The sequence below is a fragment of the Haemaphysalis longicornis genome, unplaced genomic scaffold (genome assembly GCF_048455015.1).
Source record: "Haemaphysalis longicornis isolate Haplotype H1 unplaced genomic scaffold, Haemaphysalis longicornis Haplotype H1 scaffold_12, whole genome shotgun sequence".
NCBI classification, from domain to species: Eukaryota; Metazoa; Arthropoda; class Arachnida; order Ixodida; family Ixodidae; genus Haemaphysalis; species Haemaphysalis longicornis.
Genome location: NW_027526225.1, coordinates 72,568,599 through 72,595,934, shown reverse-complemented (window position 1 = coordinate 72,595,934; position 27,336 = coordinate 72,568,599). Strand labels below are relative to the sequence as shown.

The 27,336-nt window shown below is 45.7% G+C and overlaps 1 pseudogene; it reads left to right on the top strand.

Moving 5' to 3' along the window:
* Positions 1 to 27,336, top strand: part of LOC144161670 (uncharacterized) — a 45,393-nt pseudogene that overhangs the window by 13,146 nt on the left and 4,911 nt on the right.

Here is a 27,336-nt window from a genome sequence, read left to right as displayed (position 1 = left end):
AGTAGAGTTTCTCATGATGAAAGAACAAATCAGCTTAAAATAAACACCCTCACCCCTTTCTGATGTCAGTTTCCAGTGTTGGTAATTTTTGAAATGCTAAAATAAAAATATAACCTACCCCCAATCACTGCGGAATCTCCCATTTTTATGTTGCTAAGTTGGCAGGTGTAAATAAGCACAGCCTAAGCAGTTGCACTGTAGTGTGCATGCAGGTTTTCTTGAAATTCGCACCCTCCTTGCTGCAACTAGCCAAAGCTGCTTTAGCTGTAACAAAACAACAAACAATCACAAAAAATAATGTCGTGCTGTCTATGATTTTATTAAATGTGGAAATCTATGCCAGCAAAGGTTTAGCCGTGAAAGTTTGATTGATTGTAGGGATAAACGAGCCGACGCAATGCAGGCGATGAGGCACGCCGTATTTGAGGGCTCCAAAAAAATTTTGACCCCCTGATGATCTTTAACGTGCACCGAAATATCGTACACACGGGTGCTTTTGCTTTTAGCCTCCATCAAAAAAGTGGCCACCACGGCCAGGAATTCAACCCGTGTCCTCATGCTCAGCAGCACGCCTTAGCCGCTGAGCCACCACGGCGGGTTAGTAGTGAAAGGTTGGCCTGAAGCTAACCTGAATATAGAAAATACTTGAAAGACCTTTCCTTCAAACCAACCTGTGAACAACTTTCCTCTTAAACCATGAGCATTACAAAAAGTATGGCGACGTTCGTACGAATAGTTTTAAATGCACCTTTATAAATGCATGCTTTCTAGGTGCCTCCTGTTCTAAATGAAATCTGATAAACGAAATGAAATGCCGATTGTTGCATGAAAGACCCGCCACGGTGGCTCAGTGGCTAAGGCGTTGCGCTGCTGAGCATGAGGTCGCGGGTTCAATTTCCGGTCGGGCGGACGCTTTGCTGATGGAGGCGAAAAGCGAAAACGCCCGTGTGTACGAGATTTCAGCGCACGTTAAAGATCCCCAGGTGGTCAAAAATTAATCCTGAGCCCTCCACTACGGCGGGCTTCATCCCCTGCTTTGCGTCGGCGCGTTAATTCCCACAATCAATCATTGTTACATGAAAGAAGAATTGGGTTACAACACAGCGAAGGTGACTGCTATAGATGCCTCGCTATAGACCCAGCCAGCAAAATGAAACTAAACATACCTCATGGATGTTTACAGTTTGAATAGAAGCACATGGGGGCCGGACAAAGTACAAAACAAATTTCCCAACAGCGGAGCATCATACGGGCAGGCATTCTTGAACCGCGTAACGTAATGTGTAACTAAGCTAAAATAGCTGAAACTGCCCCACAACACACAAGAATGCAATACTGGCAATTGAAAGTTAGCAGGGTTACTTTTAAGCTGCAAGAAATGACCATGCCTGCCTTTAAACGTACACTGAGGGCCTGTTTACACAATCATCACCAAATCTGTGAATTTCTACTGCCCCAGACTGTTTACCATGCCTGTTAATACCCGAGCACCCACCAAAAAGTGTGGTGCGGCAGGAACCAGAGCATTGTACAGCAAGATTGCTCCACGCTGCCATTAAAAGTTTTTCTCGTGCTTCTTGAGTTGGGCGTTGAGGCATCTGCCTGTGTGCGCAACGTAGCGCAACTCTGCACCCCTGTTTTTCGGCAAATACGACGTTCCGCAAATGGGCAGATGCCTCAACATCGAACTCAAGGAGCACCTGAAGAATTTGTTAACAGCAGCATGGCTGTACAATGCTGTGGTTGTGGCTGCACTCCACATTTTGAGGTGTGCTCAGTTATCGGAAGCCATGGCAACCAATCCGTTCCACAAACCTTGTAGGCAACAGAAATTCAGACTTGGCGATGAATGTGTGAGCAGGCCCTCGCTCTCCCTTTCAAAAAAGGAAGTGCGTTTCTTTCAGCTTAACTCCTCTAGCCTTCAATTGGTCGTGTTGCGTTGTTGTGTGTTTTTAGGGACTTCTGCTACTTGATAATTGTTAGATGTTATCATAGGCTATAAAAGAATGCTTGCATGTTTTACACAATCCTTTTTGGAAATTTGTTTGTTTCCTTCAACCAGCAATCCTCCTAATTGCTGCGGTTCACATTGCGTAGATTCATCCGCGTCCAATTTTTTCTTTTTGCTCCTTGGATGCAAGCCATAAAAAGGAACTGTGTTCAGCTAAAAGTTTTAAGCGCAAGTTCAGAACTTTGCCTGTTTACTACCTCCTCTGTGGCATCATTTTGCACTGGTTATCCTATTAATGACGCACCAACTCACCCAACCTTCCATATTAACAAGGAAATTATTTGGTGTTACATAACCCGAACAAATTGTTTAGAGAAAACAGCACATAAAAAGGAATAAAACAGACAACATGGAATGGTGACTGCCACCGGAAAGTTGAGCGCAGAATAATTGTATAAATGCACGCACCCTAGGTAAACCGGTAATGCCTAAAAAAAGGTGAAAACCAGGAATTCAGGGTTTAGATATATTTTGTGCCTTTACAATAAAGGTAACAACAGCGACGAGACACATGCTTTCCCTTTAGGTGAATGACTAACACCAAATGAATCTCTTGTGCACATGACCTTGGTATAGTCTTAGGATGACAGTTTCATCATAAGTTGGCAACCACACATCCTTGTAAACTGGTAATGCCGAAAACAAAAAGTGAAAACCAGGGATTCAGGGCTTAGATACATGTGCCCTTCCAATAAAGGTAAGAATAGTGATCGGACAAATTCTTTCCCTTTAGGTGAAGGACAAAAACCAATGGAATCTCTTCTGCACATCACCTCGTTATAGTCCTGGAATGACAATTTCGTCACAACTCGGCAAGCCGTTGCTGCCTATTGAACAAGCAACGAGAGGTTACTATTGCCAAATTACAAGCAAAACACGTGTTCTTTAAACGATCATTGATTCACTGTGCCGTTTTGGCTGGTGTAGTACCAGCTACACCACTATTTTATTTCGCACACAACACCGACATTGCGTTTATTGCAACTACTCTTGTACTTGCTGAAATGAGGGTCGTTTCCAGTCATCATAATGTGGTGCAAGCCTTAAAACACAGTTGCTGCAGAGAAAACCAGACACTCACTAACATGACTAGCAAGCTTTCTAATCCCTGCAAGACCTCATGAGCATAAGGATGATTGGGGTTCCATGATAGGGTTTCTCGGGTTGGTGTTTGCTACCTAGGCTCTTGTGCGTCTCAGAGTGGTACAGCTGCGAGATTATAGAGCTCACCTTCTGGATAAGCAGCTGAACCTAACTTCTGATTTTGATTTAAACGCTTTTCCAATTATGTGGGCCCATGAGATCACATTCAGCTCGGTACCCCAACTGTCTACTCCATAATCTCACAGAAGTGCTGCTCTTTCAGGCCCCCCATAGTTTATCGAGCAATTAACAGACCAAAGAACCCCCGTGTGAAACCACAATTATTTTGTATGCTCACCTCACCAAGTCTCGCTTCGGGATGACTGGCTGCTCATTTTGGCGTGTCTGGTGTTTTGTGAACCCGATAAGCTTAGGCAAATGTGTTTGACTGGGAGTGACCGAAGCAGCAAAGGTATGTGCAGCAAAAAACGCACACGGTTGCCTTACATGCAATGTCGTGTTGTGTAGAGAGTCACATTTTTTCGCAGGTGGCCTTACATGGCAAAACATGGCGCATTAGTGACCATTAGAGGACATACGTCCTGTTTAAAATCTGGCCCAGGCAGTTGCATCACAACGCAGGAATTGCTCGCTGGCTTTTGACAACCTGTCATTTATTATAATAACGCGGTCGACGGGCACAGCAGATTTTTTAGGATTTTATTCATTCACGGAAAATACAAGAAAAACGCCAAATTGCCATCCTTCCATTTATAAAAAAATATTACGTACAATAGTGCCAAAATGTTTAGGCCATGCCAATGGTCATCTGGGCCAGAGAGAAGTTAAAGCAAAAGTGTAACGTTTACCTGCAACCACATTGCATTATGAAAAGAAAAAAAGGTGCTTTCATTAGATTTCTGACACACAATTTTTCAGCCTTGCTTGAAGGGAAGTTATACTTTGAATTTTTCTGCAATTGGTGCACTTTGGCGAAGCTTAGAAAAATTTGGCAAACACTACGTAAACCTTTACTCTTGTGTAATTCCTCCCGTCATTTTCTTTCTTCTTTTGTCGTCATTTTCCTAAGCAAACTCAAAGTTGGCAGTCAGTGCTACGTGGTGTCTCGTCTTTCTTGATTCTGTTTGTGAACTGTTTTCTCTTTGAGATCATGCACAAAATGGCCAGAGTTAATCCGCTTTACAGAGCAAAAGGAAAATTTGGGCCAGTTGGTTTGGAATCATGATAAACAGCGCAGGCAACGATTTGAAGAGCAGAAAGACACGGGACGAGCGCTGACTAACAACTGAATATTTAGGACAGAAAAACAAAGAATGCACAGAGATGCGTGTGCACCATAAGCACATTACGAAAAAGAAAAATGAAAAGAAGAAAGTGGAAAGTAAGCATTATCATGTCTCCAAAACATTGACCTCACAATCAAGCAGTGCAAGAGGGGGAGCACTAATGCATGCTTCAAGATGCTTACGGATTGCAAATGCTTCGGCAATTTCTCTTCTGCGAGAATCACTGTGCAGAAAATTTACGGTGGTGCGACCAAATTCGAGACTGCAGCCACACGTAGAGCAATGGGCCGACAAATGTGTGCAAGGCACTCCTTTTAATGAGCTTTCATGCTGGCACATACTAAAATTGAGCTAGAACCCTGTCTGCCCCACATACACCTTGCCACACGACCACAGAATGGAGCACACCACATTGCTTTTACACGGAACTGGTTGTTGTGTTTTACGGTACACACGGAAACCCGACCCTCCAGACTGTTGTCAATAGACCCTTTGCAAAAAGGCAGGCAACACTGTATATTCAGCGGTGGCAACACTGGCAGTTAACGCAACGACGCCATGATAAAGGAAGCGCCGCGCTAAAACGCCGTTGCGATTGCGTGTTTTGGCCCATCACTTCACCATGCTGCAGCCTCACAAAGCGATTTTTTGGGTTATCTTGTATACGCTACCAGTGTTCTTGTAGCACGGTAGATTATGCGAATTCCGTTACCTCGTGGTGTGACGGGGAATACCGTGCAGCGACCCCGCCGTACTCGAACTCAATTAGAATCCTGTTTTTTTACATATCGATATAAGTACCAACCCCCTGATGTAACGCACACATTGTACTGCTTATCAGATCCAGCAAGTGTTTTAACTCTTATAACTTCTTTGCATGTGTCCTATCACGAGTTCCCAACTGACGTACAGACGAAAAAGATAGCAGCAAATCAGAAGATTGAGGGACAATATTTTACTGTCTGCAAGGCAACGAAAGTTTGTTTGGAACATTTCGTGGAGACAAGAGCAGTGTATTTATGTATGCTTTCGTCCTTTTTGCGAACGGCTAGAAATCTTGAACAATCGCAACGTGAGCCCTCAGCAAAGAACGGACCCGTCATATATATTCATTCATAGCGGTCAGCCACCACTACGACGTGGCAAGGGCGCATCGAATAAACACAATTAAAACTACACGACAGAACGAGTATGCAGCGGTAAGGGTATTCGTTTTTAGTACCAAATCCTGCGTTCGTTTTCTGCTGTTCGTCCTCGCAGACGACGGTATTACACGCTGAAATTGTCGGGTCGTGTAGGGTCTGTCAGTTGACTACCTCGTCGAATTAAAGTCCAGAATATGCTGCTTTTCACACAAACCAGGAACAGCAAGGTTATTTTTCCACCCATTTCTTGGAAAAAAAACTTTACTAGAAGTGCATGCCATTATTACGACGCGGCGGACGGTGGCTGCTCTGCGTTTGGTGCCTAGCCTGTTTACGCTTCCTTCATGATGGCAAAGCTCAGTGTTGCCAAATCGGCCTACTGCTCCTCCGCTAGCGCTCGGGCCATTTCGCAAAAGGTCTATTCTAGCACAAAGGTATTGCAGCTTGTTCCTGGCCAAGAAGATGACATCAACATTATATTTGCAATCTTCTTAATGCGATGGGATATGCCATGGAGGTACAGTATGACCGCCAGCCTCTTACACTTCCCATAATTTCTCTGTGGGGCTGATTCTCGCGCAAAAACCTGTTGAGAACTTTTTGTGAGGATGAAACAAGGCCGTCACCGGGAAATCCTGCATTTTTGAGACGTTCGACTTGACATTCCAACCTGGAAGCCACCTTGTGCTTGGATATTGCAGAAAGAAGTATGTTTACTGCAATGCCGTACTACCATTTTTGAATGACCGGAAGTAAAGCTGACCGTAAGAAAACTTAAAAAAAAATCCCTAAGCATCTTGACGCGTGAGTAAGTGCGCCATCACTTGTGCTGCTTGATTGTGAAGTGACTTTTTTGGAGACAACATAATAATGCCTACTTTCCACTTTCTTTCCCTTTTTATTTTTCGTAATGTGCATACGGTGCTCGTGCATCAGTGTATTTTCTGTTTTTCTGTCCTAATAAATATGCAGTTGTTAGCCAGCGCTGGTCCCGTGTCTTTCTGCTCTTCATCTCATTCGCTTCGCTGTCTATCATGATCTCTTTAGAGATATTTTACAACACAGGAAAACTGCTGGACCTTTTTGAGTCATTTGTTTTGCCTCGTGATGCACATTTCTTGTAGTAAATGTTTGTGTTGCTTTCTGCAAGGATGCAAGGGCCGGGAAATTCTTGCACCATCCCTGCCACTCAAAACACACACCCATACGTTGGAAAAATGACAACGGCACAATATTTTGAAAAGGTTACCTTGAAATACCTGCTGAACTTGGTGGCCCATTTCACCCTTTTTCTGTACTGCTGACTTGCCCTCACGTTAAAATTGCAAGTTAAAATTCAAGGGCATTACAGTATTTCCCAAATATGTTAATGTCAACAACCCCTTGCTCAAAGAATCAGCCAAAATAAAAACCAGGCACATCACTAACACTGCTCCAATGTCATGCCTACCAATCAGTGCATAATAAAATTTGTAAACTTCATGATGACCAGGAGGGATGTGGTAGTTCAGCACTTGCTTCGTTCTGTATAAATTTTATTTGAGATAGCAACGTCTACAGTAGCCCTACAAACAGCAATTAACCTGGTTACGAGTTTTTAGGGTAGGGTAATTAGTGCAAGAGCATAGCGCCTTCTGCGGGAGTTATCGGGTACAATGACACCACTGTGCATGCGTGTGCAGGCACGCTATTTTTTCCACTGGTCGGGGTGAGAATATGTTTAGCATAGTGGGAGCTTTTTCGTGTAAGGGCTGTACAGGCCGGCATTAGAATCTTTCAAAAAGCTTTGAAACTGCAAGATGTACACTGCGCTCGTACCTGCTTGAGCTAACAAAATGAATTGTAAATCAGATATCCCTTCAGGAAAATGAGATGACAACGACTGAAGTCTACTCGGTTCTGGGTGCTCAACCGAACACGGTCACGACCACAAAAGCTGTGGGTGACAACCCTAACAACGTTATCCGCGCTTTGTGTATTTCTTGATTACTTTTGTATTACTTTTTTTCTTCCCTTTGTAACATCAGCGGCTTGTCTTTGTGTGCTAACAGTTGGCATTACATTTTATTCATTGGTTAGATGTAACAACCAGAGGAGTCAGTTTTGCACTAAAAAAGAAATTTTGCACTCAGTGCAGCAAAACAAAAAAGGAAAAAGGCACATCTCGCAAAAGCCTTACCTCTCATAAAGGCCTCACGAACAGGAGACAGCAGGCTCGAAGCAACTTCCTGCTTTCTGGTTCCTTACTGATCATTTCTCCTGCAGTATGGAGTGCTCAAAGACAGAAGGCGAACAATCACAAAAGGTGATAAAAAACAAGTGACGGCTGAGCCTGAAAATTTGGAATGGAAAGAATACACCTAAAGGGGCCATGAAGAGAAAACAAATTGCTTAATTTGAAAGGACTATCCTGTGGTAACATACTCAACTGCATTTCAGCCTAAAAGGTGCTTCTAAATCCAACAAGAACCTAACAAATTTCGCAGAAGACGTAAGTGGTTACTTATTGGGAGAAATACTAAAATCAAAGTTATCAGTGTGTTTACAGCACGACAGCATTGAAGCAGTACGACCAAATGGAACTAGAGGCACGCTGCCGTCGCATCAAGTTTTCTTGGTGGTGGCTTTGGTTGCCGGCCACCAGTACTACAAAAAGGTCCCTGAGGCATCACTGTGTCCCGCCGCTTCAACTGTTCTCCTTAATATCTGCAAGTTGAGGGTAGTCTGCATCAGAAACAATATTCTTATTAGGATCAAGCAGGATTTTAATGGCCAAATTCCTTGTTTTGCTTTACGGTACCTATACAGGGTACAACTTGCTCGTCGCATGGTATTTCATCATAGGAAAGTGATCTAATTACTTGAAATGTGGAGCCTCATCCCAATGTAACCTGATCGTTTGCTCTTTTGTGATCATACCAGTGGAAGTGGTATAGAAGCATCCCACTTGACAGAGAAACAGAAAACAAAGAAACATTGATACCAGGAGAGAGTGTTGATGTCACAAAAAAAGGAAGAGGCAGGAAAATTAAGTCACTTGCACACCTCTCTCCGCTGTTCGAGCTAGTTTGTGTGACCTTGAGCCGCAGAGAATAATGTGCCAACTATTATATTAAAGGCCCAAGAAGACAAAATACACCTTTAATTCGAAAGAACGTGGCTCTGGTAACTCACTCAACTCAATTCCAATTTTTTACAACAAAAAAGCAAGAAATGTTGAAGCACTGTCAAATTAGAAGCTACAGTGATATAATAGAAACCATAGTTATCAGATTACAAACTACACATTAGAATGCATATGATATGACCAAACAGAACTAGAGGATCCACTACAATTGCCCATCATGTTCCCGTGCTTTGGCGGTGGCTTTGGGTGGATTTTGCAATTGGTGGCCATCAATTGCATAAACAAGATTCTGCGACGTCGAAAAAAAAATTACAGGAAGCGACTGGACTTTCCACTGCTTCACGTATTTTGTTCAAAACGTGATTTACTTGCTTAAAATTTGCGAAAAATGTGATGCATTTGCTATCAAGGCAAAGCAGTCTTTTTAATGAGCCAATGTTGTGTTGTGTCTTCATGACCCCTTTAATGCAAATCATAGCGCTGGAGGTAGGTTATTTGATTGGAGTTTCACGTAATAGCCCTTGTTCACTTGCACAAAGCCACTTATAATTTTTTTGATAAATGAGGTCAGGAAGTGGTAAAAGTTTCTCAAAATTAATCAATCAATGCTAGTATTGAGACTTTTTACAAGAGAATTTTGAGTATTAAAACTCTTTTTATGGGTAACCTGAGGTCATTCTGAGATAAGGATGGGACATATTGTTCTGTCATCGCGTCACATACACAAAAAACAAAGAATGATCTCACATTTTCATTACGAATTTTTCCATGTGACGAAACGACCGATTGCAGATGAACGCAATGCGATCAAAAAGACAGGCTAAAAACGCAGTACTTCCCAAATGCCAACTCTGCACTAGACCTGAGCGGTTGTTTTAAAGAAAGCAAAATTAGGCTGCGATGAAAACATTTAGCAGCGACTGGCAAGGAGTGAAGTAAGAGAAAATTCTTTCGAGACAACAGTTTATACCTAATCGAATATTCTCACTCTGAACTGTAGAAAAACATCTGGTCAAGCAGATATGTAATGAACGTACAGTACGTCTGCCCTCGCTTCCCGTCTAGCCGACGGAAGCGAGTGCGGACGAGTAGACGGTCTAGTAATTACGACATGACATACGCACATTAAGAACAGTCACAATGCAATATTTCGTTAGAACTAAAAGAAAACACGTCAGTACTCCCCAAACACTGTAAAAACCGACATTTATTCCGGTGTTTTACTTAAACACTGCGGATTTATGGCTTTCCTAGTTCACAACAACTCATTAGAGCTACCGAAAATTCCACGATGGAATAGCTGAAGATGATTCACTTGGTAAACTTGTAAATCGAGCCACTGCGATTAGAAACTGGTACGTGGAAGAGGTGGGGGTTCTAAGAAATCCCATTTATGTGACGTTTTTGCGTCAAAAAACGAGGGGCAGGATTACTGGTCTTTGTTAAGCCTTCGCGGGCAAGTGCTGTCAATACATGCGTAGCACAACAGGGCTAAACACGCTTGCAAATACATGAAATAGATTACAGGAAGACCAACATACCTTCAAACACCGTCACCATGCACTGCACTAGCGGGCACTCACGACGAATCGCAGGACGCCGCTTCGTTGAGGTTCCTCATTGCACCGAAATTCCAGTGCCCACACAAAATCGTCCCCTCAAACAAAGACCGAGCACATAGTATGGTAGAAATAAGCAAATCCCGACTTCCTGTCGCGTATAATATACTGAAAAGCATCGAACAAGTTAAATAAAGTGAAATTACGCATGGAAACGCTCGAAAATTATCCCAACGTGCTTATAGATGCACACCTCCTCGGCCGCAACTCTTTACTGCCTTCGCTTTGGCTTCGGCTCCTTTCGTCTAGCGGCTGGCTGTACCGAATGTTCAGTTTCAGTTTCAGTTTTGTGTTGCTGTTGAGTTGTTTTACAAAATAAATAACTGTAGGAGATTCCATACACCATACAGTAGGAGAGTCATACACCATAGAGTTTCTCAAAGATACTAAGAAACTTTATGCAATAGACTAGAAAACGTACTATCGGCGTAAAATGAAACGCGAACACGAGAATATGAACCGGAATGGGCAAAATTGAAAAATACTGTTCGTAGAGTTCATATTGGTATGTTTAGAAATCCACTTTTCCCAACTTTGTTTTTGTGACTAATCCACGCGTCATTTTCGCTTGCATGGAAAGAAATCACGCAACTTCTGTGTTCAGGTTCATATTTTCGTGTTCGCGTTTAATTTGACTCTGATACAACCTAGACGTACATTTGCTACATATATTATGGTTTCACCCGTTCTTGCCAACCCTCACCCCACTGCTGAGCGTAATCGCTGCTTGAATAACTAATGACCTCATTGAAAGATATCAAGCGAACTTCACAAGTTGAAGAGAAACGTATTTTTTTAAGCGCTACCTTGAGCTTGTCAGCTGCTTTGAAATGAGATTGAAGTAAATATTGGTTTCTTCGTAGTATGAGGCCGTGGCTTAAGTTGTCAGTACGCCTATATGTAACTTCAAAAGATATATTTAGGGTTGTTTAGCCACCTAACCAAAAGAAATTTTCAAATCTGTTTTCGCATACTTTAGGCAGTGACATTTTCGTTAATAAGAGCTTTCAGACGTTTCACGCGCGGCTTGAGGAAGTTTAGCTGTAACAATTATATGCAATGTGAAACGTGCAACGTTGCAAAAAGGCGGGTGCAGTACGCGAAGCAGCAACTTACAAAAAAAAAAAGAACGAATCCGGAAAAATCGAAAAAAGTGGCTGGAGGGGGGACGCAGGCTAAATCCAGCAAAATTAGAATAGGTGATATCTCAAACACTGATGGCGTGGCTCCTGTTTGTACGTAAGGGTCATTAATTTTCGTATTTATGTACAACCGCGCGAAACTGGTGTGTGGGTGCCTTCAGTTACAGGAGGATAAGGGTGGAGGTAGCCTGGGAGGAAATTTCCGAATTTTATTGGACCACCAGCCGCACCGTGAACAAGGGGTTTCAGTTAGAGTTGGAACTACGACTCACCACTGCGTCAAAAAACGGGTGGCGAAATGCGTCGCGAACGCAGCTAGAGGTTTTCTTTTTTTCCCATCAGAAAAAAAAAGTGATCGACGTTCTCATGCGGAAGTTTATCATCTTTGCTCGGTGGAAAGAGTGTCGCGAAAGTAAAATAAATAAAATTTTGTTATACCTTTCACCTGAATTTTGTCGCCTCTATGTCTAGAGCAAAAAGTGTCACTGACCATCCACCTCCACAGAGTGGAATACATAATGATATTTGTTTACAGAGAAAAAGCACCTATCCTCTTGTCCCCCCCCCTCTCCTACTCCCTCCTTCCCTCAGTTACATTCAGCCCGACTTTTGAGCCGACAGTAGACTTTCGATTGATTGATTGTAAGGTTTAACGCGCCGGCGCAACGCAGGCGATGAGGCGCGCCGTAGTGGATGGCTCCAGATTAATTTCGACCACCTAGGGATCTTTAACGTGCACCGAAATCTCGTACAAACGGGCGTTTTTGCTTTTCGTCCCCATCAGAAAAGCAGCCGCCACGGCCGGGAACCGAACCCACGACCTCGTGCTCAGCAGCCCTACGCCTTGGCCCTGAGTTTGGTAGACTTTCACCTCCTGCCCTAAGTTTTTAAACAAGCATATTGTCCCGCACAGAACCGATGCTTCTTATTTGTATCTTTCGAGTGAGTAAAATTTTTTACAAGTAGCTCAAATGCGTTTTAGTAACCACAAAGGTCCGCTAGGCCGGAAATGTTCGTGAAAAAATAAGAAGCGACCCGTGCAAGAGTACAGCGCATGTGGGAGAAACCGGATGGGGGTGACGGAGGCATAGGGGCAAACATTTTTGTGTTTAGGCATGAGGCGACCTCATGCCGGATCTTCCTTCACCAGTATCACCCGTAACCTTCATTGGTGTGTCATTCACTTTATAGATGGCTTGTCACTATCGATATAGAATATACTATTCAAGTACTTGGCCAACTGATAGCCTCACAAGAAAACTGTACGGAAGTAACTATTGGTAATGCTCTCGTAATAATTCATTTTGGAGACAGATTGATCACCTCGGCTGCGTAAAAATGGCGGCAGTGAAAATCGTGAAGAAAGCGTTCAAATGCACTAGTTTCGCTGTTTTGAAAAACATTACCGTGATACATACGTTGCGTGGGTGAGAATATGTTTGTGGTAACGAAATTGTCAAGATTATTAACGCGATAATTGAAAGCATGCTATAACGTTGCAGGGAAACACCGCGTAACGTTGATTTAAATGTCCATGTTATAACACGCATACGCGTTTCATCACACCCACAGAATACATTATTTCGAAATTCAGGACGCGCCTAGCACGTGATTTCGTACTATGAGGGTATTCACAATCGTCGTATGAATACATTGTATTCAACAACCTCCGTGCAACGCCATCAAGCTTGTATTATCCTCTGTGCATGTCAGGAGAGTTCTTATACCCTGGGTGCCAAAAATATAGGAATTCGCAACTTCCGTGGTTCCCACACCTTCTGATGAATAACTCACGTCGTTTCAGAGCGTTCGCGTTTTATATAAATATACATTAAAGCGTAAAACCTTACAATGGCTTGTAGCTATCGTAAAATACATATGTCGAATCCTCGAAGGGTTCTTTTTTCCTCGGGTACTGAATTCTATAGGACATATAACCGAAATGGTGCGTCAAGGATGTTCCACTCAACAATGACGAAACATCGTGTTTTCGGCAAAGCAGCTGGGTCGGAATACATTCTGGCACAGCGAAGTATGCAGTCATGGATAGCAGGGCTAAGGGGTAAGTTGTTATTAAGACGCAAATTTAATAATATGCATTAACACAGCACATGTCTCAAATGAAAGGCTGATGTGAATCAGTAAAGCCACGTGTATCACGGGCACTTAGTTGTATGCTAGGAGCATATGCATGTGCGTGGTAGGCTGGGAAAATGAAATGCTCGTTGCCTGTTTTTGCTTTTATTCATGGGTATCACGCCTGAAGCAACCAGAGTGGCGCGGTGCTTCCAAACACAACAGGAATGCTACTTAGATCCATTGTAAATGCTGCCGTTTTTTACGTTTTTGAACAAAAAGTATGCACTTACGTCGCCTTCGCGGTGCTAACTTAATATCCTCGTATTGATGAAAATGTAGCATTTAGGTGTACCTTTTTTAGGGCCACCTTCGGCGCGAAATTATGTTTGAAGTTTAAGTTAGCATCCCGCACACTAATATTTCAGTTAAAGCAAGTCTGATGTCAGCAGCCGTACCTGCTTTATCAGAGCTTATTAACTAAAGAAGAAATCTTTCTGCCAATAATGGCCATCATTAGCTGACTCACAGAAAGGGAGATTCGCGGTAGAGGTCACTGCCACCGCCAGGCACTCGCAAAGCTACATATCATGGTTGATTGATTGTGGGGTTTAACGCGCCGACGCAACGCAGGCGATGAGGCGCGCCGTAGTGGAGGGCTCCGGATTAATTTTGACGATATGGGGATCTTTAATGTGCGCCGAAATCTCGTACACACGGGCGTTTTTGCTTTTCGCCTCCATCGGAAAAGCGGCCGCCGCGGCCAGGAATCGAACCCGCGACCTCGTGCTCAGCAGCGCAATGCCTTAGCCACTGAGCCACCGCGGCGGGTACCCGTCGAAAAGGGTGGTGAGAAGGACACCACCGTGCAGCCTACTGTTCTATGGCGTGACGGATGTCACGCCATAGAGTCCCCGCGGACAAGCGGCTCGTTCCCCCGCAGCATTGTATTTCCCGCCCACCGCGACCCCTCCTTCCAGAGGTCGTCACGTACACACGCGCAATTCTCTGTCCGGAGATCTTTTCTAGATGGGTGGCCGCAGAGAAAACGAGTATTCCGTGGCAAGATGCTTGTAGTTCGTCTTCAGAACCTTTGTTGGCCAAACATTAAAGAAATAATTCGTAGCCAGACTGTTGCCGTTCGTGTTCCGGCTTCCGCTGGCCAAACGGGAAACGATTACTGCGTGGCCAGACGCTCTCTGTTCATCATCAGACGTATGGTGGTCATAAAGAAAGCGTGTACTCCGTCGGCAGATGCTTGCCGTTCATCCGGGGACCTATACTGGCCAAACAGACAACGCGGCCCCCGTGGCCAGACGCTTGCAGTTCGTCTTCCGACCTCACCTGGCCAAAAAGGAAACAAGTTATCTGTGGCCGGACGCGTGCTGTTCGTCGTCGGACGTATGGTGACCAATGAAAAAACATAATCTCCGCGGCCAGACGCTTTCCTATGGTGTAAAGACCTCGGCTTGCCAAACAGACAAGTATTCTGTGACCAAATGCATTCCAAAGAACATAAGTTCTCTGGCAGTCGAAACTTTGCCAATGGCCAAACAGGCCAAGCATCGGCCAAAAATAAGCCAAAGGCTTGCCACGTTTTCTGTGTTGCCTGGTTTGTGTAGTATGCTGAACTGGACATGTGTTGGAAGTGTTGTGCGAGTGTGTTAGCCTGTCTTGCAGTGTGTCTCCTCCTTGAAAAACCAGGGGCAGGCTGTGTGTTTGTTTTCCTTTGGGTTTTCGTATACGTGTCCAGAGTTTGTGAGTGTCCGTGTATGAATTTATAGATGTGAGGAAGGTGCACCAACTCTCCTTATTATCTTCACAGTGCAGGTGTTTCCCAATTGGTTTTGCACGTTTAAAGGAGATCTGACGTGGGGTACCGGCGAAAGGCACCCCACGCCTTGTTCTGGACGTCTCGTGCTCGCCTTCAAAATTCATTCAAACATGGCCTCCTTGGGTTTCGCGGCAAACCGGAGGCCTCGGAAATGGACTTTCTGGCAGCCTCGAGGATGCGCGCCGTGAGGAGTTGGGCGACTTCCTCTAGGTGTCAGTGTGCTATGGCTGTGTGCTATAGTTTACATGTATCTGTGAAAATATTTCAGTTTGCTTTTGATTCATTAAACCAGTTATGGGAATATGGGCAGCTTGGGCCTTTACTTGTATATGCTAGTGAGGTAGGGAAGTGATCAATACCATATGGGTTAGTGTCAACATCCCACTCAAGAGATGGATAGAGAATTGAGAAACCATTTGTTAAGTCAAGTTGTGAGAAAGTGCTGTATCCTACATTATGGTATGTAGGCTCTTCCTTTTTAAAATGCATGTTCCCTGAGATGTTAACAATTTTTTCAAGTCGGCGACCACGGGTATCCCTGCGCGAAGAACCCCAACGAGTTTTATGTGCACCCCTGTCACCTATCAGGATGAAGAGTTCTGGAAGCTGTCTACTATCGTCTTGAAGTCGGAATTACATAGCATGAAAACAGGAGGGATGTTACGGGAGCACATCGTAATCAGCCTAATAAATAATATTGTACGAATGGCAACATCCTCAAGGATGATGCGTAATTCGATTATGTGGCACCCCTAGGATTTTCGGGCAACGTTGGCCACACCACCTGAAGATGTGCCACCACTATCCCTATCTTTCCTAAATAACATATATCTGTTCAAGAAATTTGTGTTTTGAGTTTAGATGGGTTTCTTAAAGACACATCACAATTGGCTGATTGGAATTCTTTAACTCATAGACATCATCAAAATTTTTAGGGCCTCTGCAGTTCCATTGTAATATATTTTTCTTCCCATTATTTAGGTTTAGCGCAACTGGAATACGTGGGTATTATGTATCGCCTTTTGGGGGCTTGATCTGTTGAAAGGGTTTTTTTCACCTTCATAACTGACCTTGATGCCGCAGCCCGTTCCTTTTGTTTGCTATGATGCAGGCCGGAACGGCTCGACGTCCATGTCGTCATCTGAAGGCAAGGTTGTGCCCAGCCGACTGGGCCCCCCTAGACTTGGTACCCTCTTGGGGTGTTCTTTCCCTACGGTGCCAGTGCCGAAGACGTGGCGAGTACCACAGATGGCATAGTGGGGGAGCGGTTCGCTGCGGGTGCCTGTGTCTCCATCGCCTCCATGCCCTCGTGTGCGTTTTGGGTCGGTGGAGAGGAAATCATGGATGCCGCGGCATCCCCAACCGACGTGGTTGCCACCACAGTCGTGCTGGCTCAGTGAGCTGTAAGGAGACGGGTTGGGCTGCCTGAGGCAACACGGGGGTTGGGGGTGGCGGCGGGACCAAGTCCGACTCGCGGTACTGGGTCGCCACCGGAACCAGATGCCTCTCCGCCCCCCAGCGAGCTGTGTGGGCGTAGTTCTCGAGAGGGAAAGAGGCGAACCTCTAGCGCGCCTCTGTGGAGGTGATGTTCTCTGTGATCTTAACGGGATCTGCTTCTTCTGCTTCAACGTTTCACACTTTTGTTAGTACGCTGCATGGGGTCCCTGGCAGTTGGCACATGCGAAGGTTCCGGATTCGCAGTTTTCTGACGGATGGTCATGCTGGCCTCACTCAACGCAGGTAAGTCGGTCACGGCAAGAGTTTATGCCATGTCCCAACCGTGCGCCACTTGAAGCAGCGGCGTGGGTTCGGGATGTACGGGAAAACAAAGCAGTGTATATAAACGGCATTTCTGGAATCCGGAAGGGTGGATCAATCGAAGGTTAGGATAATGTGTTTAAGTGCTATCTTTTTGTCATCGCGGCGTATGGATTGGCGCTTTACAGCCATTACGCCCTGATCCCTTGAGCCTTCCAAAAGAAAGGTCGGCATCGGTTTCGTAAATCAGATCTGCTTCACAGATCACACCCTGAGAGCTGTTGAGGCTCCGGTGGTGTGACTCTGATCTCCAGATCTGCCATGCGGATTTCTTTCATGAGGATTGTGTATTGCTGCTGAGTTTTCACTTCAACTAGCTCTTCTCTAGTTGTGAGCTTTTTGGCGTGGTATGTTTTGCGCTGATACCTTCAAGGGATTTCGAAACAAGAAAAACGTATGGAGGGGTAACCGGCTTCGGTTTGTCCACAGATTCAAGGATCAGAAAAGGAGGGTTTTTATGTGGTTTTGCAAGTCAGATAGAAGGCAAACGAGGAAATCAAGCTCCGGTGCAGCCCCTTTTCAGGGACTGATCCCGTTTGGGGGGGGGGGGGGGTTACAAAATACCATGTAGCATAGTAGAAAAGCAGGGGACGGGGGTATTTCTTCACTCGGGTTACCCTTATACCGAGAGAGGTCACAGAGCTCCCTGCATGGCAAAAAGACAGAGAACCCATCCGCCGGAGCTTGACCACGACTCCGGCGTTCACTGTTCGTGGTTTTTCACCCTCCACCTATAAACACATCGCTACGGTTGAATACAGCTTATGTTTGGTGGCTCGGGGTCCGTGGTGTCGCAAATAACGTCACCAAGATTACTCAAGGTGCCCCGTGCGGGGAAAACAGGCCCAAAACAACTGTCGCTAAAGCAGACGACAAAGCCGTACCGCGGACGCCGCCGCCCGCGAGCGGGCACTTTCGCGCGGGTAGCTCTGGGTAAAATCACTGCAATATATGAGGTGTGCTTCATGAGTGAAACCCTCTCAACCCCCCTTCGCCGCCGCCGCCTGCACCGGTTTTCGAGTTTGTTGTCCCGCACGCCAGGAAAGAACAGTTTTCTGGTACAGCTAGAAAGCTTTGCTTTAAAAGTGGCAAGCAAGCAGAGTGTTGAAGTTATGTGTTGAGCACCTTCAAAACTAAAGGCGATGTGGAAAAAAAGTTCATTGGACACCTACGTTTTGGTCTTAAGATTGAAGACGCGATAGCGTACTGCGACTCACAGGCAGTGCTTGCGAACGCAGTTTCTGAATTCGCGATCTAGGCTTCACGAGCACTGGAGGCCAGCGAAGAGAGAAAGACTAAGAGCGATTGTTTTAACCCCCGTGCCCGGGTTAGACACGGCCCTGTGCGCTTCCGTGGCTTGAGATATGAGCGTTAAAGGTTGTGATTGCGGGGTGTTGGTAAGTTTGAGTGAGAAGGTGTCAATGTGCGTGTCTCAAAGTGTTTATGATCTAATGTGTATGCTGAACTGAACCTATCTGCTGTTTATGAAGGGAGAAGAGAGAGAGAGAGATCTACAGCAGAAATAGTTTAAGTTTTAGAAAAGGGGTAAAACGATGGTAGCGAGCGCAAGGGTAGAAACTGAAGTAATGATGATGATGATGATGGTTGGTGTTTGATGGGGCAAAGCCAACGAAGGCAAAGAGCGCCAGAGAACAACTTATCTAATGGTTGAAGAGAACAGATTACCCCAAAATGGTAGGTATAAAAACGTGAAAACCGCACGCAGTAAAATCACTTAAAGATAATGGTGATGGCTGGTGTATAGGACCAGATTTAATTATGCATGATAGGAATTGAGGTTTAAAACCATAACGTGTGACAGATACATCAACTAAAGTATCACAGAAACCATGACATCGTCACCCAGAAACGTTGATGGGTGCAGCAGAATGCGTTGTCTGTAGAGTTCCCTGAAGTGTTTGTGTCTCGAGTGCCTTGCATTGAATGAGTACGTGAACAACGGGCAGGGCCTCTCCGCACGTGCTATACACAGGTCTTGAAGACCCTGTGAGCAGATACGAGTGTGTGACATTTGTGTGCCCTATCCGCAGCCTAGCCAGTGCAACTTCTGTGCATCTGCTGCGTGCGTCGATGGCGTATGGTACCAAGAATGGCTTTATTACATGTAACTTGTCTGTATTTTCACTCCAGTGTGCTTGCCATGTTTTGCGAAGCTGTTGTCTGATGTGGGGCTTTATATCAGTGTAGGGTAATGTTGTTACGTCTACAGAATTCAAGAGTTTAGCAGCAGCCGCCATTTGAAATGCGGTTTCGTTCTCGGCTATCCCACAGTTGCCAGGAGCCACGCATAGTGTTATCTCGAGACTTGAGGTGTATCCCGACATAAGGGACTTAAGCAACAGATTGATTACATACTTTTTTGAACGTTTTTTCGCAAAAGTGCACGTAAAACACAAAGAGAATCTGTAAACACTATGGACCTTGAAAAGTGATGTTGTACAATGTGATGTAAAACAAGTAAAATGCCTTGTGCTTCAGCCTTAAAAATTCTGTTGCGGGAGTTCATTCCACTGAAGTAGAGGGCGCTGTATACACCAGCTCTTTCTCTTGCCTTCTTATCAGTTCGCGCTGATTTTCAGGTAACGAGATGGAAAACGCTGCCTCCCACGTATCAATAAAAACTCCCACCTCCCCTCGCGGGAACCCCTGTGTAGATGCGACGCATAGGCGGAGCGGCGAAGGGAACGCGTTTTATAGCGCGCATAACGTTGAGGGGACTGCGTAAGCTGGTCCCAGTCGATGACGACGTTGGCGTACTTGTAAAGCGGCGTGGACTCTAGGTGTTTGAGCCAAGCGTGGATGTTGCTTCGCCGGAGAACGGCACACCGGTTATATGCGCAGCGCGCCCGAAGGAGAGGAAACCGCGGAAGAGAGAGTACTGCACATGCGCCGGCCCCAGCGCGTCTGCCGCGGCTATGACGCAACGTGCCGCGGCTATGACGCAACACAATCCAACACAATCCACTTTAATCCAATCCAATCCAAATCCAATCCAACCGAATCCAAGCCAAGCCAATCCAATCCAATCCAATCCAATCCAATCAAATCAAATCCAATCCAATGCCCCTCGCGAGAGAGTGTTCGTTATCGGAGAGGAGAGGGGGTGAGCGACGGAGAGCGGCGGAGAGCGCAGCTCGCGCGGCGAGGAGAATGGCAGAGGGGTGGACAACGCCGACAACAACGACGACGACGCCGGAGGGACAAGGCGAGTGAATCAGATGCTCTGCATCTAAAAATGGAATATGTAATGTTTTAGTTGTTCTCCCTTCGGAATACCCTTACGCATTGCAAGGTTGCGTGGAAGAGGGTGGATGTTTCCCCGATTCGAGCGGAGTTTCAAGTTACTGCAGGATGTTCCAACATAAGGTCTTCATCCCCGTAGACTTGTAGATGCTTATTCTGGCTTACCCTCCACAGAGTGCGATTCTTCGGCATTGAGGCCCCGTCGAAACAAGGGGGGGAAACGCGTTCCTATGCGTACGACGAATAATCGTTCTTGGCGCTTTTCTTGAAGGGGACTGCGGTATTCGTATTCTCAAGGTGCTAGGTATGTGGGTTCGCGGGCCCTTTGGTCGGTGCGTCATTCTCTTCCATGCCCTTGTATCCGGGTTTCCCGGAGACGTCAAAGGGGTCCTGAAATACCTTCTGCCGATGCATGGATGTATATGTAACCACATAAAGCAATTAACTAGCAATCGCCACCCGCAACAATTTTGTTAAAGCGAGGAGTATTAGCTGAGAAATCGTAAATCAAAAACCGCGCACTATCGTCGCGCCGCGTTTCCTCCTCCTTTCGACTTATTCTTCGCTGTTGACGGCGCACGAGCGTTCCCTCCCATGATGCTGCGCTCTCCAGCGGTGACGTCCTTGCGCTATTGCGCTCCTCAGGCGGCCGTCTGCTACGGGCAAGCTTTGTTGACACCATGAATCTTGCACTCCGCTCAAGGCTGGAAAAGCAAACGCAAAATCTGGCCGCATGTGTGCGGCGGCCAGGCCTTGCCCTTGCGCGGTGTACGTTGCTGCAGTTGCTATCGGCAGCACATGACTTTTTATCGGTGGCGAACTCGCAGCCGTACGGGGAGGATCGTGCGCTCGTTCCCTTTTATGCACCGCGCAGTGTCTGTTGGAAATAGTAGCGAGGAGGAAGAAGTGGCCCCAGCAACAGACCTCTCGAATCATCATCATTGTACATAGTGGGGCCCCACCTCGCGATATGTGGGCACTTCAGGCGTACCACTCACTTCCATTGGGAAGTGCGAGATGCGTTTGGCATTACAAAAGGCGATGGTGTGTGTGTTGTGGACGCCTTTGTTTCGCGATGAAATGCGACGTTCTGCTTCTGTCGGTGGATGTGCTTCCCATGGACTGGATTATCTTTCTCGAGCGACGCACGACTGAACCTCTAATGGTGTATGTGCAGTGTGCGTGGCTAAAGGCCATCTCGCCTTGTGCGCCAGAGTTAAGTGACTTGCTGTTCGCCCCTGAAAACCACGCGCGAGGTGAGTGCCGAATTTACCACGGGCAGGAGGAGGCAACCCATCGTCTGTCAATCGCGGTTGAGACTTGCAACGTATGTTGTGACCTTGTGTTCGTTCGAAATGCAACTCTGGAACTGTGTATTGTTTTGAAATTGAAAATCAATGTTTGCGTCAAACCCGGGCATTTGCCTCAGGGCGTTCTCTGCGATTGTACAAAAGAAGTGCCACGGGGCTTCGACGATTACTTTATGGTGCGTACTCAGGTAAGATAATATTGATGTCCTGTTATGGCCGCCATTCAATACAAAAGGTTAAGCGTTTGTTTACACTTGTTTCGTTTGTCGTAAAATGTCCAAGCACTCCGGCACTCCGCTGGCAAATCAGCCGGGGAGCCGACGCTGAGCAGACGACTCATTTCTTTGCCGGAAGTGCGTGAAAAACCGCCCAATAGCGGGATGTCTAGCTCATGACAAACATCTGGGAATCGATGACGTAGACATGTGAAGATGGCGGCGTCCAAAAACACGAAGGGAAGGGTGAGAAAAAAGCGACAAACTGCAACAAAAGTGTGAGCTTTCCGCCGCGCGCAAAAGAGTTATACTTTGCAGAGATGACGTTGACGACCCAATCTAACAATTGCGCCAGTTCATTTAGTGAGCTCAAAACGCCTTTCAGGGCACCTTTAGCATTCTGAATTACTGAAGGAGTATCTTACCGAAGTGTTTTGGAGTATTCTGCATGCATAAACACTACAATGCCCTTTGGCAGTCTGAAATGAAGTTTAAGCTTCTATTCGATACTTCCGATTGTTGGATTGCCAAGAAGATGTCTCCAACTTCGGTTTCTTTGTTCCTGTACGTACAAGCGCCATGTACGTAGAAGGCCTAGGTAGTAAACTACGACAACTGTTGCCTCGTAGTACTTTCTTATATGCTGCATTCGGTGTATATTTTGGTTTCCCTATTTTGGAACTTTCCTCCAATAAACTTGCTCCTGCCATACCGTCTCTTCTTGGGTAGGTCTGGACCAGTGTTTTTGATAAAAGAAAGTGATTATGTGGAGTTGCTCGATCGTCGACATGTCTATCATTGCGCGCAGTCGTTTCTTTTCGGAGGGGCAGCCTGTCTTCTGTAGTATGGCTCGTCTTCCTTTTCTTTTCCCAGCCCCTCTCCAGGTGCTAGAAAAGTGGTTTCCCTGATGTCTTCAATAGCGTTATGACGACAATACTTGAGAGCCTATTCATCCTCATCATCATCAACGTCCGATTTAGGTGAATTGTAGGAAGAGGGCCACTCACATTGACCCTTACTTGTCTTGTCCTGCGCTACCCGAGTCCATTCTGTCTTCGAACGTTATTTAATTCCTCCATTGAGCTATTGGGCTTGGTCTTCTTCTAGGTCAGTCTTTGGTTGCCCATTTTTTGCCCCTTGTGATCTTCCTATCCTCGGTTCGTCTCTCGGTGAAAATTGCGAAGTTGAGGACTGCCTTATATACTGTCCTGGTTATGTTGTTTCTTTGATTTATTTGGTGCGGGTAAATTCGCGGTATTGTATAGCTCAGTAATATCCGGCTCATGATCAGGGGCTGTATGGGTATTACCGTTTCTTCTTTCTTTCCTGCTCTTCTCCAGGTTAGGCGTTTCATGATTTTGGCCATTGGTAAAAGTTTTCTCCTTTTTCGTGATTGTGAGTTCGGCTCTGCCGCTTGGCTCTGGAGCCACGCCTGTACTCAATACATGCCTCTTCTCTGAGAGGAGATTCTTACCTGTTTCAAAATGATTTTTAACTTTGCCGCGTGGAGCCCTCCGTCGTTTAAGAACGGAAAATTTCAGAGGAGACACAACCACAAAAATATTGAAAAGTATTGAATATTGAATATGGAAAATTTATAATTGAAAAACCAAGGGAATATTAAACAATTGGCAGTAGCGCAGAAAGCACGTTGCTCACGCACGCAACTGTCTTTGCAGTGCCCTTTGCTGGCCGCTGTTCCTATCAATGAAAGCCGTATCCGCGTCGCCCCTTCATCGAGAGCCCCTGCCTCTGACCGCTGCAAAGCTGCACGTAATGACCGAACTGCGTGCGCAGTGACCACCCGAATGCACTGCATCATCGGCGGAAAACCACCACAGGGGATCACCACTTAGTTGAACGTCACCATAGAAACAAGCCGGCCACGCGGGCCCACTCCATTGGCAGCAGCGGCAGCGCAGCAAGAACGTCGCTCAAGCACGAAATTGTCTTTGCAGGTCAGTTTTGAATTCATTTTTTTGTCGGTACCACTTTCACCACTGCCGCTGCTGTTGCCAAAGTGTACCAGCATCATTTTACCTGAAGTCACCAGGCTATTAAAAGAATTTCTGCAAGAATTTCACGAAATGCGTGCTCCACTTGAAAGAGAGTTTCGGACGGAGAATCGTGAAATGACAGGAAGCTTAAACTTCTTCAACCAGCAGTTTGAAAATCTGACGAAGCACTACTCTCAGCTTGAAAAAAAACCTTGAACTTAACCCTCGGCTCGCGCTGCCAGTTTTGGACGATGTTTGCGTAGACGCTATTGCGCTTCACTTTGCACCACAGACATGACTAATGTATCATTAGAAAGCAGAAGTTTGGTAGTTTCCGATCCCTCTAACCAGTGTATTTCAGTTGATTTGGCTTTAGAAGAAGCCAAATCGGAAGGGAGAAAAATCGTAATTTTGCTTCGCTTGCGTCGGCACGTGCAACAGTTACAGAACACTATTCGTCGTAATTACTAGCGGCTTGGTATACGCATAGAATACATCTCTTTGCAGATAATTACGGCAGGAAATTTCATTTCAGCGAATACATTTTGTTATAAGGCCGTTGGAAAATTTTTCAAATGGGGAAACTTTACTCACAGCAAACTTTTCAACGGCTTAACGTAGAGCAATGCGTTTTGGTACGGGTGTTGCCAGCGTACGTATTTGTATACTACCGAAATGTCGCTGCGTTTGGTGCAGGGGTTTTAAAGTTATTTTGGTCTAAATACAGCAGTTTTTACATAAACATGGATTTTTTCGTGCAACTTGTGCGCGTTCCTGCTGAAGAGGCACCGTCAATATTTTCACACATCAAATTTGAAGACCTCCTTTAGGGAAATACGGCAAAATATTGTGCTGCAATGAGTAGAAAAATTACAAACTGATAGGTAAATTGGCTGATTTTTTTTGTCCCACCGAAAATGCGCGACGCCCACTTACCTATATATACACGAAAATCCTGAAAGTTTGTTACCTGCAATATAACGTCGATGTCTTATCTTTATAACATTACCAAGTTACCTTACCGTTAACGCTTCTTAATTATTGCACCGTCAATTTTATCGCAATATTATCCGCATTTTGTTGTGAAGCGCCATCCCATGGCGAAATTGCGAAGCTGCTTTCATCAGTTTCAACCTTTTCCCACCGATGGCGCTGCCAAACGGCCTATTCCATCCTTCCTTTTAGGGGTGCTGGTACTCTACCCATAACTAAAGTCGGTTCAGGCTGCGCTGCGGGGATCTCGGTCGCTACGCTGTCCTTTCAATTTGTGTCGCCACGTTGTGCGAAAGACGCTGGTACCAAATTTGATTGTTACCTGTTTGAGAATTCTGTACCGCCGTTCTCCGATGGAGTACAGGGTTGCGAGGTTTTGTGATCTGCGATGAGTAAATCGCCAAAATCTCCTCGAAGGCGGAAAAATGCTTCAGCAAGTCGCCGAACGCAGCTGAGAGCTGCCTCAGATGCTGCACACAGGTAAGGATTTTATTTTCTTTTTTGGTTGTCATTGCACGCAGTCTCCGCGCTAGCGCGCTGCAGGTCTTATTAGTGCTGTTCCGTCGTGCTGCTGTATTCTTGCGGGGTAGGGGGGTAGAAGTGTTCGCATGTGATATGGAAATGCAAAAGCGCGCTTAGTTCTCACCACAATTTCACGGGCGTGGGGCTGCATGTTTCACCTTTCACTTTTTATGTCTCAATGCTAAAAGCTCAGGGTGGTTAGTTCGCAGCCTAAGCTGTTCAGCCACCGCTTGCGGTTTTATTCGCGGCCCGTCCCTTCGCGTGTGGCCCCGTCACCATTAGCGCACCCTGGATTTTTGTCAGGGGGCTGAAATTTTGACAACAAAAAGTGGTGGTGTTCTTCAACAGGCTATATAGAAAATAACGTACTTTGAATACTATTGTATAAAAATGCATATATCATATGCTTTTCTGCACGCACAAGAAGCAACACGGGGTCGAGAAATAGAAATATTTACTGAATAGACGGACCTCTCGCGCGGGGGAGGGGTTACAACCCCCGAAACCCCCTCCGTAGGTGCGCCACTGCCCGTCACCAATGCCTGGCCGTAAAAAAAGTGGGAAGATATAGGAAGTGGATATGCCAGCACTGAACAAAGACTTGTCAGCTGGAAATAAAGAGGCGCATGGTTCAGTGCTGGTGTCTGTAAATTTAATTGGTATACGGGAGGTGGGGCTATTTCATCTCGTAAGTTTTTTTTATTGCCTTACAACAAGGGCACTGTCTAGCGTTCCGTCGAGACGAAACAAGAAGGATGGCGAAAGTTCTGTCCAGACGGAACCGACGTGAAAAGTGCACGTTCTGACAAAACCGCATAAAAACTACTTCATCAGACGCTATTAGCCATCGTGGGATTTGGTGTGAACGTACAGCAAGGCTGTACAATGATGTTGGTGGGCGCTGTACAAGGGAGTATTGCAAAGAAAGCATTGACCCATTTGTCAAGCCATTAAACTGTAGGAGGAATTACCGAATTGGCTGCCGCAAATATAGCAATTCATTAATATGAAGGCCTTTTAATCGACAAAGTGAGCCCTTTGGTGGCTGGAAGCTTCACCTCTCGTATGTAAGCATTTTTACGCTGCCGAAATGTAATGTGTTTTATGTTGTCAAAGACGGGCAATAAGTAAAAAAAGTCGGATTTGGTGTGGAGGTTACGCCATTGCTTACGTTCGTTGTAGTCGCTGGTTCAAATCTTGCCGCATTTTTTGTGGCCATGGCTAGTGTTTTATAATAGCTGTACTTCATCCCGCCTTACAATTCACGTGGTTAGAGCAGTCGGTCTTGATTTTTACCCAGCCGGCCGAACCGCTACGGCTCACAACTGAAGCCAAGGCCGACGCAGCCAACGCTAGAGTTACGACCAATAAGTTGTAATTTTAATATTGATGAATAACAGTGACTTTGGCTAGTCAGTGAGGGTGAGCGGTTTAGCCGGTTGGGCAAGATGAAGGCAGACCACTCTCGCTGCGTATTGTGAAGCGGGCCTAGGGTAGCGGCTTGGAGTACCGTCTGGATTATCTGTAATTAATAATAGTCATTAACAATTAACACTCACTATGACTAGTCAGTAAGCGGAAGCGGTTTATCCGTTGCGTAAAGATCAAAAAAGGCTGTTTTCGCTGCATCTGGTCAAGCAGGGGTGGGGTAGCTTTTGGAGTTCCATCCGGACGGAGCTAGACGAAGTCCGATCTGTAATTATTACATAGTGAATAATAACGACCCTGGATATTCAGTGAGAGGAAGCGGTCTGGCCAGGTGGGTTAAAATCAAGAAAGACTGCTCTAACCGCGAGTTGTGTTCCCTCTGGGCGGAACTTAGCATTCCTTATAGTTCCGTGTGGACGAATGCTAGACAACGGCCTTCTTTGTA